The sequence below is a fragment of the Lolium rigidum genome, chromosome 3 (assembly GCF_022539505.1).
Source record: "Lolium rigidum isolate FL_2022 chromosome 3, APGP_CSIRO_Lrig_0.1, whole genome shotgun sequence".
Taxonomy (NCBI): domain Eukaryota; kingdom Viridiplantae; phylum Streptophyta; class Magnoliopsida; order Poales; family Poaceae; genus Lolium; species Lolium rigidum.
In genome coordinates this window covers 292,155,075-292,167,827 of record NC_061510.1, presented here as the reverse complement: position 1 = coordinate 292,167,827, position 12,753 = coordinate 292,155,075, and the positions used below count along the sequence as shown (strand labels likewise).

The window sequence follows — 12,753 nt, the reverse complement described above, 5'->3', positions numbered from 1 at the left end:
CAGAAGGTATAAGGAATTGATGGAGGTTGAAAGTGGGGCTGAAAACAGATTTCGAACGTCTTAAATTTTGACACTTGTTCCGCAATAAATGTCAAACTTCACAAAAATTTCAGAATTAAGGTAGAGAGGGCTGGGGTTTAGGGATCGAGGCCATGCCTGTGTAAGTGTCAATATGCCATGATCATAAGATCGTGGTTGACCAATTATTTTCTTGTGTTTGTTGTCTTTGACTAAAATTGACTTAAGTCAATTTAGTACACCCAAGCCGAATTTGCAAAGTTCAACAAACATCACCTTCAACCAAGAGAATATTGTGATTTTAGAAATAGGGGTATGAGAGTGTAATACACCAACCACCAAGTCACCCACACAACCACTAAAATGCACTCCAGTAATAATCAAGCAATGCCAAACTCAAGGTTGATATACAAGCCTCGGATGAAGGAGTGATTTGTAGATACAAGATTGATATTAGCAAGATGGTGGGTCAAAGAAATAAATAGAAAGGTTTAGGACACACATCCACTACCTATGTAGCAACAAAATAGAGGGGTTAACAAGATAAACTAGGTGATCAGATCCCTCTAAGAAAATCAAAAGTGAGGTGTTGATCAAAGCGAGTATACATGCTTAGGAAAGATATGGGTGATGCTAAGAATAAGAGGTGAAAATAGAGATTAATCATTTGTTACACAAATGACCATCTACCAAGATCATGATTGGGTTAAGATAGTGATCTTACCAGGATTGATCGAGAGAGGTATTAATGGCAATAGCAATGCCATGGACATTTGATCACAGATCAAAGAGTCATAAGATTTAGCTTTGGTGTCAAAGGCTTTTATTTGAAGTATTTGAAAATTGAGAGAGGGTTTAGAAGAGTCGAAAGATCCATAGTTGAAAAAGAATAAAATATGGATCATTCCATTTTATTTTAGGCAACCAAACTGCATATAAAAGTTTTTATAAAATTTTGAAGTTACACAAAGTAAGGGCAAGACATTTGGCAAATACTTTATGTCAGAGAAAAATAACTTTGGAAACCCTTTTTGTGATACTATGATCTAAGGTGACCATAGCCACTTTAAAATAAAAGGTTTTTGGCAAGATCTTTTGAATAAAAAACCTTGAGTCATGAGACAAAACAAAAGAGTTTTTTTTTTATTTGGCATCAGGTTCAATGATTTTGAAGAGAGGAGATTAAGGTGATACAAGAGAGGCCATAGCATGAGTGTTGACTAGAAGATGTGGGTTGAGTTACTTCATTTAACACCAGCAATCATCACTCAACAAGCAAAGCCAAACAAGCATTGCAATCAGAACATGTCAACACTAGAAAAAAAAAGTTTTTGTTCCCGCTGATTTTTGCACTCTCGACAGCTAAACACGGTTGCAAAAGTTGGGGTGTTACAGACCTTCCACCCTTAAAATAATCTCGTCCCGAGATTACTAAGCGCAGTACTAGAGAAGTTGTTAGAAGTTAAATTAAGTTAGACTCCATTCTCTGGTAGATGTGCCGTTGTCGGAAGATCACACCTTCAGCTTGTGAGGGACACGGTAGATTTCCGTCGAGGACAAGCTTCATGAAGAGGTTGACTTCTCCATGCAGATGTTAGTTTGCAGCTCTCTAACCATACTAGAGGGGTCCTCGATTCTTGGAAAGTTAGAGCATCACAACGGTGCTTCCGAACGATCGAAATCTTTAGGGTTACCTTAAAATTTAGTGGAAGACGAAGTCTTCCACCCTTAAAATTGTTCATCGGGTGTTCGGAAAACTCCTAGCTTCAGCCATGGGGTCCTGTTGGGAGCTCCTGAGAAAGTCATCGATCTCCTTGTCTTGTGCTGGAGAATCTTCAGGGGCAAAGTGCAGTCTGCAGCTCCAAGATGCACATACATGGTGTTTACTATTCCGTAGGGCGCTCGTTAAGTTAGTAAGTCAGCGGAACTCCTGGTGGGTCTTCACATAAAGCAGCAATAGGAGTTGTTGAAAACAGCCTTCCGCCTTCGGGTTGGCGCTGACTCCTACCAGTTAAGGAATGAGCGGGTAAAGTACTCCTAATCTTGAGTCTTGAATTCTCTTCAAAAGCTTCACTTGATGATGACCAGATGGACCTTGTAGAGTAACTTGGCTTCGGTTCTACAGCTCACTTAGCTTGTTAGAAGGTGAGTCGGGTTGAGGTTTTAAGAAGATAACCTCAAGGTTAGCGCGATACGGTTAGACAAAACTAGTATGGCTTCATCTTCTCGTGGGGTTGCAATCGATCTTGAAGGCACCGACTTCTGCTTCGTTGGCATCGCAGGGTGTCTTGAGTTGAATGTCGTACTGGAGTTGGGCATTTCGGGAAAACAGGGTGGTATCTAGTTGTTACCCAGGTTAGAGTTAGAGTTTCCCGTTAACTTTGTAAACTAATAGCTAGAATTCCTACTAAAAAACTTTGACCTGATGCGAGGAAAACATCTTAAGGAGTGTTTCCTAGAGTGAGTTATCACACAAAAATGATTTTTCAGGCCGAGGGGCTATAGCAAGCATACACACAACAAGCAATCACAAGCACTCAAGCGGCAAATTCACAACACCGCAAGCAATCATGAAAACCACACGAAGTATTTCAAGTACCCAAGGATACCTAATACGCATGGGTAGCTCAATCTAAGCAATTGAGTTTGTCCTATCCACCCTATAGGCTTGGGTTGGTCAGAGATGCAGACGTCTTCATTTTGCTGATATTGACGTCAATAGTGCTTCTTGTAGCAGTTGGTGGTGAAGTAGACCTGTTGTTGAGCCGTCGATGTTGAGTCGGGGGAGAAAGCTGCATAGGATCTTCTGGTCTCCATTCGGAGGGGTAATTTCTGAAGAGCTCCATGGATGACAGCTTCTTGTGACAGGCCTAAAAATTACTACAAGAACTGAGGGCATGATCCTTGACGGCCGCAAAAGTGCAAGTCCAAAGAGGAACAACGTCAACTCCTTGACAGACTTTGGTGACAACCAAAGACATGATCTTATTATCCCTATATGCATATTGCTAAGTCGACATCCAATCTTCAATAGCTGCAGTCAGAGATACTTGAGACTTACTGAAGGGTTGATCCATCTTCGACTTTGAGTCTCCGAATCTGAGTTGGGGTAACGTCCAATATGTTTGTTTGGAAGTGGATGAGATAGTCGAATCAAAAAAAAAATTCGAAATCTTTCAAAATCAGAGAGCGAGGTAAGAATGAGAAGTTTTTGAAAGGATAAGCTTCTAGTTACTTGGGAAAATAAGATCCGTAAATAGTTTTACCAAAGTAGTATGGTCCTATCTAACGTCCATGCTAACTAGGGTCTTCTACAGTCAGGATGGCTCTGATACCAGCTCTGTGGGGCCCCGGACTAGCTGTCCGAGACACCCGTTATGCATATACATTCACGATCCCATGATCAGTGTGTCGTGAAAGCATAACCGAACTGTTATCAAATACATCATCCATTACATTACCGAATAAATAGATTACAACAGGTCACATGACCAATACTTACATAAGGGCCGCAATGGCAGGAGATCAAGAATCACACAGCGGAAATACTTGAGACGAAAGCGTTCACATGGCCCAAGTCATGCCATAACCCTACAGGCAACTGACTGGGAAGACGTTCCTAGCTCGCATAGACGTCGTCGACTCCTTCTTCATCTGTCGGATTCCACCAAGTCTGGCCAAGTAAATAGCCAGGGACAAAGCCATGAGTACATTATGAATTGTACTCGCAAACCACCTTAGAGAGAAGTAAAGGATATGCATTTTGGCAGTAGCAAGGAACAGTCACTATTCTAGGGTTACAAGGAGTGAGAGATAGTTTCTCTCGAGAGTATGACATCTCTATATCTTTGTTGAAAACCTTTTTGAAAATAAGTTTCTTTTGAAGACTAATAGGTAAGGCGACCCATTTTCCTTTCCGGCCATCTCAATTTGACCAAAACAACTTTTCCAACTTTCCACCGTACCTCCCAGGTACATTTCCACCAGTCCCACTGGTATCCTTTTCCAAAATATTTTTGAGAAAACACTTTTATAAACCAAAACTCTTCAGGCTAAGCAACAGCCTTCCCAACCGTCCATAACCGCGGACACGGCTATTCGAATAGTTTTCACTCTGCAGAGGTCGTACACTTTCCCCACAAGATCCGATAAATCCGCCGGGATCATCCCTGGTTCACCAAGCGTCAAAACGCGAGGTTCGGATAACCGATCGCAGCTTTTCGCTTGCTCGCCTTAGCCTAAGACATGCCGCCTAGAGTTGTACCTCCCAACACCGCAGTCCGAGGGGTCGTTTACCCAGGAGTAGCAAATTTCCCGACCAGCTCGACCCTCCGGAATGCCGCGACCAACTGCGGGACATTATTCAATGGGAGCTCATAGGTTGTACCCCTGCCATCTAAAGAGAAGGAAAGGCGTCCCCAGTACGTCGGGAAGGCCCGGTCGATAGGTGTCCATGCTCGGACTACCCCTTACACTTGCAGGACCTAAACTAAGGCGAGACAAACTACTACACTACGCCCCGTGCCCACTTTGGGGTAATGTGGTTGCACTGTCTTTTAGTCCGGGTGAACACTTAGGCGCTAAAGTTTTCGAAAACATATTCTTTCCTCCACTTGCCTCCAGCAATTTCTTTCCAAAACCCTTTTTGCCTTTCATAAACTCACACTTGGGCAGGGCTACCCCATTCCAAGGTTTTCGAAGAACTTCCTTTCTTGAAAACTTTTTCATAAACCTTTTTCAAAAGGGCTCCCATCCTATAGTCCAGACTTTTCTTGAAAATGGCGACAAGAAGGATAAGGTGTTAAGCACCATATCACTAACAAGTATTTATTTATTGGGTATCAACGAGGGCTGCACCCGTAAGGGTGGAATAACAAAACACCGAGTGGCATGACCACTCACACAAATAAATAAAACATGCAATTTATAAAAGTGCTAATAATGCAAGAGTAAGATAATTAGGATGAGATATGCATCAAGAGGTGGCTTGCCTTGGTTGGCTATTTGTCCCTGGACTTCTTCTTCACGAAACTCTGCTCTTCCTTCCTCTTCGAAATCATCACCAATATCCTCTCCTTCTTCTCCGATAGTGTTCGCATTCTAACGTCGCAAAATAAAAGGCACACAATCAACATACAAGCCAACCAACACACAAGAAATTTTACATACAAGTAAAATATAACTAGAGAAACACTACAAAGTAATGATAAGCTCACATAATACTAGGTAATTTATTTCTCACTTCTAAACAAAAGCAACTCAATTTCCTAGTAGCAAATATGCCTAGAACCCTAAATAACTAGCTAAAACTCTTAGTACCAAAACAGTGGGTAAGTTTATACCTACAGGTAGGTATGATCTGAGAGAGTTCAACCAACTTGGTTTGGCTTCAAAAACATCTATACATTATTTTTAAACATTTTTGCAAGGTCGCAAAACATATAACTAGTTTATTTTGCTCAAATAACTCAATACAACTCCAGCAAACAAACCCTATACCAGTGGATAGTTATTCAAACATAGAACATAAAAAAAAATTGGATTCCATAATTTTAGACTTGTTAATTATTTTTAATAAACATTTTATTGCAGAAAGGGAACATTTCAGAGTTAAAAGGCACAGATATTCTATGTTGCTGATGAAGATTTGGGCTCTGTATATGTTGAACAGCAAGGTGCATTGGTTCTGGTAAAATTGGTTTCAATCAAAAAAAATACTTTTGAACTCTCCAAATAATTTTCCAAATCCATAATTGAGCAGATTTAGTTTTCTGGTTAGTTTGAATTTTATGCAGGGGCGTGCAATACCACCAATGCCAAAATGTTGGTATTTCCATACAAGACGCCACCAAATTTGGTTTACTCACGAAAGTTCTCTAAAACTTTTTATATTGGATTTAAATTGCTACTGCATGACTTTACAATACGAATTACTGAGAGTGACTCGTAGAAGATCTTGGTTTCAAAATAGTTTCAGAAGATAGATAACTTACTCGGGCTACACTAGGAATTTTAGATCTACGGATTTAGAGCAACACAGAATGTATGGAGAATTTATTTCTAAGCATTCAGATCTGGCTTCTATGGAATTCCTAAAAAAACAAGAATGGGTCGATTTGAGGAGATCAGGGAAAATCCAGAGCGGACCAGCCCAATGCGTTACCCACAATGCGGGAGGGAAAATAGGCAAATATCCTGACCATGGGCCTTGCACGCTAGCAACTAACAGACAAAGCAAATAGTCTCATGCATCGCTTGGATGAAGATCTATCGGGCCGAGATGATTCCCATCGCTCACCACGACCAAACGACCGCAAGGCCGCGACCTAGCGATGGAGGCGGACAGAGAGAAGATGGAGATGGTCGGAAAGCTCACCGCGAGCCTTGGAGGCGACAGAGGAGACGCGGTGGTGGCGGAGGATGGAGCGACGCGAAGCGGTAGCTCGGAGACGCTCGCTTCATGACTCCGGCACGACGCAGATGCGCAGACGAGCGCGCAGACGACGACTCAGACGGCTGCAAGGTTGACGATGCTGCCGAAGAAGTCGACGTTGACGGAGGGTAGTGCTCGCAGGGGCTCGGCTCGGGAAGACGGAGGGAGACGCAGGAGACGGAGACGCGTTGAGTGGCTCGGCTCGGCCGACACGGACGTGCTCGACCGCTACCGCACGTCGACAAGGACGAGGGCGTTGATGGCGGCGAGCTCCGCCTCGGTGCACAGCGACCAGTCATCGGCGACGTTCCCTGGACATGATAGAGGGAGGGGTTAGGTTGAGCAGGGAGACAAGGAAATAGCAGGTGGATTCCAGAAATAAGAGAGAGGTCAAGGGAGCGGCCCGTGCTGAGCGCGACATGCAGGAGTTCGCGTCCACGGCGGCGCTCCGGTCGAAGATGAGCACGGAGGAGGGAGTCTGAGGGGAGGAGGCTTAGTCTGGGGTTGTTCTGGGACGGAGTGGTGTCCGAAAAACACACAAGATGATACCAGGGTGAACTCATATACGGCTGCCATCGGGGTGCATCGTGGACGACGTCCATGGAGTCAGCAGAGTGGAACGGCTGCAGCGATTGGGTGAGCTGGGCGGTGCACGAGACAGCAGGAAGGGGCCAAAACTCGGAGGAGGCGTGCAAGAGAAGGCATGGGAGGCACGTCCTGCCTAAGGCTGGCTCGGGGAAGGACATTCCAGTGGCCGCACGCCAGTTGTTCGACGCAGCGTCGGCGTCGAGAGCGAGGTGGAGAACGGTCAGGGCGGACAGAGAGAGGGATGGCACGGCATAGGGTTCGATCAGGAACGGATAGGGGAGGCCAGAGGCAAGACGTTTAGAGTAGAAACGAGGGCAGAATGAGAGGATAGTCCTGGACGTCTTTGTTCCAAGATGAAATCGACACAATTTCACATTTTTCTCTTAGACTGACTGGGGCTCGAATTGGCTTGCTTCCTCCTTCAGACTCGAGAGGCTACTACCAGCTTCCCAAATAATTTTCCACCGTATAGAAAGGCAAAGAATCAAGATCAGGGAGAAGGCTCAAAGATAGACGTTTAAACGGAAACGCAGAATAGTCGCTGAGTTATGTTTTCGACAGTTTCAGATTACAGTGATTAGTCGTTTTCACATTTTTACCAGGAGCAAACGAATGCACTTATTTGGTAGATTATTGATCTAGTTTGATAAGCAAACATCAGGGAATACTAGGAATTTTAGATAACCTTATTTGCTGGAGATATGAGGATTTGGGAGGAGTGGAAAGTCAGACCAAAATACACTTTCGAAGAACACTAAAATCCAGTGTTTTGACAGTAGCGAGTTTTGAAGATTTCCTCATTTTTCCCAGAGTGATGTGAAGCTCTAAAAGGGGTTAGTCTTTTCCCAGGATGATGAGAATAGTACCAAGATTGTAAGAAATTTTATACATCGATTTTTACGGAACAACAGGAAAAATGAGAGAGGTGCAAAGTGATGTCCAAAATAATCTGCAGAGATCCTTTGACTACGCTACCGGTAGTTTTTAGAGATCAGGGGATTTCAAAAATTTAGATAGGTCGATAGGGGACTGTAAACAGGATGATTCTTTTTCATAGTTAAAGATGGTACTACCAACTTGGCAGATAATTTCACAAATTATTTTAGCAGAAGGTATAAGGAATTGATGGAGGTTGAAAGTGGGGCTGAAAACAGATTTCGAACGTCTTAACTGAATTTTGACACTTGTTCCGCAATAAATGTCAAACTTCACAAAAATTTCAGAATTAAGGTAGAGAGGGCTGGGGTTTAGGGATCGAGGCCATGCCTGTGTAAGTGTCAATATGCCATGATCATAAGATCGTGGTTGACCAATTATTTTCTTGTGTTTGTTGTCTTTGACTAAAATTGACTTAAGTCAATTTAGTACACCCATGCCGAATTTGCAAAGTTCAACAAACATCACCTTCAACCAAGAGAATATTGTGATTTTAGAAATAGGGGTATGAGAGTGTAATACACCAACCACCAAGTCACCCACACAACCACTAAAATGCACTCCAGTAATAATCAAGCAATGCCAAACTCAAGGTTGATATACAAGCCTCGGATGAAGGAGTGATTTGTAGATACAAGATTGTATCAGCAAGATGGTGGGTCAAAGAAATAAATAGAAAGGTTTAGGACACACATCCACTACCTATGTAGCAACAAAATAGAGGGGTTAACAAGATAAACTAGGTGATCAGATCCCTCTAAGAAAATCAAAAGTGAGGTGTTGATCAAAGCAGTATACATGCTTAGGAAAGATATGGGTGATGCTAAGAATAAGAGGTGAAAATAGAGATTAATCATTTGTTACACAAATGACCATCTACCAAGATCATGATTGGGTTAAGATAGTGATCTTACCAGGATTGATCAGAGAGAGGTATTAATGGCAATAGCAATGCCATGGACATTTGATCACAGATCAAAGAGTCATAAGATTTAGCTTTGGTGTCAAAGGCTTTTATTTGAAGTATTTGAAAATTGAGAGAGGGTTTAGAAGAGTCGAAAGATCCATAGTTGAAAAAGAATAAAATATGGATCATTCCATTTTATTTTAGGCAACCAAACTGCATATAAAAGTTTTTATAAAATTTTGAAGTTACACAAAGTAAGGGCAAGACATTTGGCAAATACTTTATGTCAGAGAAAAATAACTTTGGAAACCCTGACTTTTAAGGTGCATCACTAAAAATTGAGTCTGAAAAAACGAGTATGGACAGCAAGATTTTGAAGAGAGGAGATTAAGGTGATACAAGAGCCATAGCATGAGTGTTGACTAGAAGATGTGGGTTGAGTTACTTCATTTAACACCAGCAATCATCACTCAACAAGCAAAGCCAAACAAGCATTGCAATCAGAACATGTCAACACTAGAAAAAAAAAAGTTTTTGTTCCCGCTGATTTTTGCACTCTCGACAGCTAAACACGGTTGCAAAAGTTGGGGTGTTACAGTGTCTTGTTGTTATATCTTCATATTGTTGATTGTTCCATGCTATTAGTTAACCTTCTTGTTTTTTTTTTGTAGATATGTGAATAATTAAGGCAAGGTTGTGGAACGATTTCTTTCTCTATATCATGTTCGTGATACTACATCGGCAACACTAAAGGAGGCTCTTCTTTGGATTCTAGATCACTACAAGCTATCTATTCAAAGGATACGAGGATAAGGATATGATGGGGCTTCCAATATTAGAGGTGAATTCAATGGCTTGCAAAAAAAGATTTTAGATGAAAACCCTTATGCCTTCTATGTTCATTGCTTTGCCAATCGATTGCAATTGGTCGTTGTCTCCGTTGCTAATTCTTGTTCATCCAGTTATAATTCCTTTGAGAGCATCACCGGGATTGTGAACACATCAAGCTCATCTTGCAAAAGAAGATATGTGCTTAGGGAAGAACATCATTAACATATTTTGGATATGCTTGAGAGGGGTGAGATATCTAGTGGAAGATGCTTGAATCAAGAAACAAGTCTCACTAGGCCCGGGGATACTAGATGGGGTTCACATTATACAACATTGCTCCGTGTGCACCAATTGTGGGCGGGAACGTTGTATGTTCTTCGTGAGATCAATGATGAGAGCCGTGGATTGACCCAAGGACGGGTTGGATAGAGAAAATGGAGGACTATAAATTCGTTTTCATTTTAAAGCTAATGATAAAGTTGCTTGCCATCACGGATGAGCTTTCACATGTTTTGCAAAAGAAAGATCTAAATATTGTGCATGCAATGGAATTAGTTAGTGATGTGAAAGATCGGTTGGCCTCTATGAGAGAAGGTGGTTGGGGTCAATTGTTTGATGAGGTCCACCACTTTTGCATGGAGAAGGGTATTCCGGTTCCGCATATAGATGAACCAATACCGGTTCGGGGTCGTTCAAAGCTTGATGGGGTGACCTACACTAACCTTCATTTGTACAAAGTTGAGATCTTCTATGGTACCATTGACAAGATATGTGTTGAGATGGATCATCGCTTTTTTGAAGCTTCAATGGAGGTATTAGTGAGCTTCTCATGCCTTAGTTCAAAGAACTCTTTCCAAATGTTTGATGTGGACAAGATTGATTGCTTATCTTCAATGTGTCATACGGATTTCTCTAATAGTGACCGTGCAACCATAAGAGGCCAACTTGAGAATTACATTCACCACTAGATGGACAGCGCGCTTCGCCGCGCCGCCTGCCTGGCTTTGTCATCTAGCGTTGATTTATCCTGGTTACAGCTGGATGTAACATTCTTTATTTCTTTAGCGCTATGTCTTGATAGCACAAGTAGTTTTAAGAACGTATGTCAGTACCTTTGTTGATTTGTTAATTCTGATCATAGTAAAACAAAGGATACACACGGTTTATTTGAAAGGGAATATGTGATGAATGTGACCATGTCACATTATTATTTTCAGAGAGAGAACATCGACCCTGACTTGGTGGACACGGTATAGGAAGATCCATTGTTTCAAAATTTGAAGATATTGTAAGATCCTCTAGTAACTTATGCACGGATGTGTGATAGACATAATAACATTTACAACAAGTCATTGTAGTAGAAGTATGTAAGTTATCTGTCCCACGCCATAATCAAATCCAAATAACATATGCACAAGGAAAAAAACATGAACCAAGACATGGATAATGAGAATGGAAAATGGTCAGGAACTTACACTACCATGTGGCGTTCTATAAACATCATGCACATTATATTTTCTAGTTACTGTTGCATGCCAAATATAAACTTGGTCAACAGTGTCAGTCAAAAGGTGAGATTGCCATTTTATATGATTACTACATGATTCTTTTGTATATCATGGTACATTGCATTAGCAACTAAGAATCTTGGAAGGATTTTTGACTTAAAACATACAAAAATAAAAATAAAACGTCCCGTGTTATCATGATGGCAGAATGACACTGCCATGAAAAGATATACATAGCTATATATCTACGTTAAATGCAATGCTTATGCATATGAAATAATACAGTGGACATGAGGACAGAGGGAAACACAATCATCAAAATATATAGCCTGTCAATTTTCTCTTAGTAAGATGACAATTTGCAGCAGCGTAATGATATATTCAATCATAGCTACACCCCACTGATAAGCAGAATCATGGACAAATTCGCCCAGGTTATAAAATAAAAACATTGAGCATCGTGAAACTAATTTGCAAGGATAAAAAGATCATAGATCAAGTTCCTTCAGAGTAAAAAAAAAACAAGAACATCAAGTAATGCAAACCTGAACTGGAAATAATACCAGATATCCCTACTCTAATATAGCTTGCATTTGATTTGATCATGGATCAAGCTCCGTCAGGAGGGCAAGCACTAAGAGAAGCATCTCAGCAACAGCAAGCACTAAGAGAAGCCTTTTCACTATGGTCACTGAGATGCTTGGTATCCTCCTGCAACTGCAAAGTAGTTTCAGTGTTAATTATAGACAACGATTCCTATAAAAATAAATAGACTGAATTAGATCAACTTTTTATGAACATATGAAAAACAGAAGGCTATTTTGTGTTCTGTGTCATTGTCAAGAAGGATGGTTTTTACATATACCAGAGTTCTAATGTATAGAGCCATATCGGGAAGGCACAAATTACCAGAGGTCACTACGGTTTACATTTAATTATACGGGCTGTGCTAGTTTACCGGTGATCGGTCATCCGGTTAATTCCGACATCTACTGTAGCAGGGGAGAAGCAGAGAGCAGAGAAGCGGGACATGGAGGAGGAAGAAGGGCTGCCACGGCAACGACGCCCCACCTCCAGCAGCCATCCCCCGCCGCCAACACCAGCCTAACTGCCGGCCGCCGCCAACCCGCCCTCCTCAAATCACCCCCTCCGCCGGTCGGTCGCCGCCCCCGGCCATCCCTCTAACATTCCCCATTCGGCAGCTCTTCTCCGGCGCAGGCGGCCTGCACCTCCTCACCCCAAGGCCCTAAGTCGCCGGCGCCCGCACCCTCCAAACCCTAAGGTTTTGGGCTCGCTCCGACGCCTCCGCCACGGCCGCGCTGTCGGCGGCTTCGTGTCGCTCACGGCGAGCCATCGGCTTCTCCGCCGGGGACGCGGCGTCGCCGACTCCGGCTCGACTTGTGGGAGGTGTTGGGGCCTCCGGCGAGGAGGGGTGTGGAGGAGGAGGTGGGCTACGTCGTCGGGCCTCCCTTCCGATTGCGGCGGCCTCGCTGACGGGGGTCTCGGTGGTGGGTGGTGAACTGGTGATGAGC

At 42.6% G+C, this 12,753-nt stretch overlaps 1 long non-coding RNA gene and 1 pseudogene across 1 annotated transcript; one reads left to right on the top strand and one right to left on the bottom strand.

Annotated features, from left to right (window-relative positions):
- Positions 1-10,681, top strand: part of LOC124696667 — a 28,231-nt pseudogene extending 17,550 nt beyond the window's left edge.
- An 845-nt stretch (positions 10,682-11,526) lies between these two features.
- LOC124699673 lies at positions 11,527-12,340 on the bottom strand. The gene is made up of 2 exons (XR_007001481.1): positions 12,180-12,340; positions 11,527-11,938 (listed from the first exon to the last, which is right to left on the bottom strand). It is a non-coding gene; the product is annotated as an uncharacterized LOC124699673 (long non-coding RNA).
- Positions 12,341-12,753: the final 413 nt, after the last annotated feature.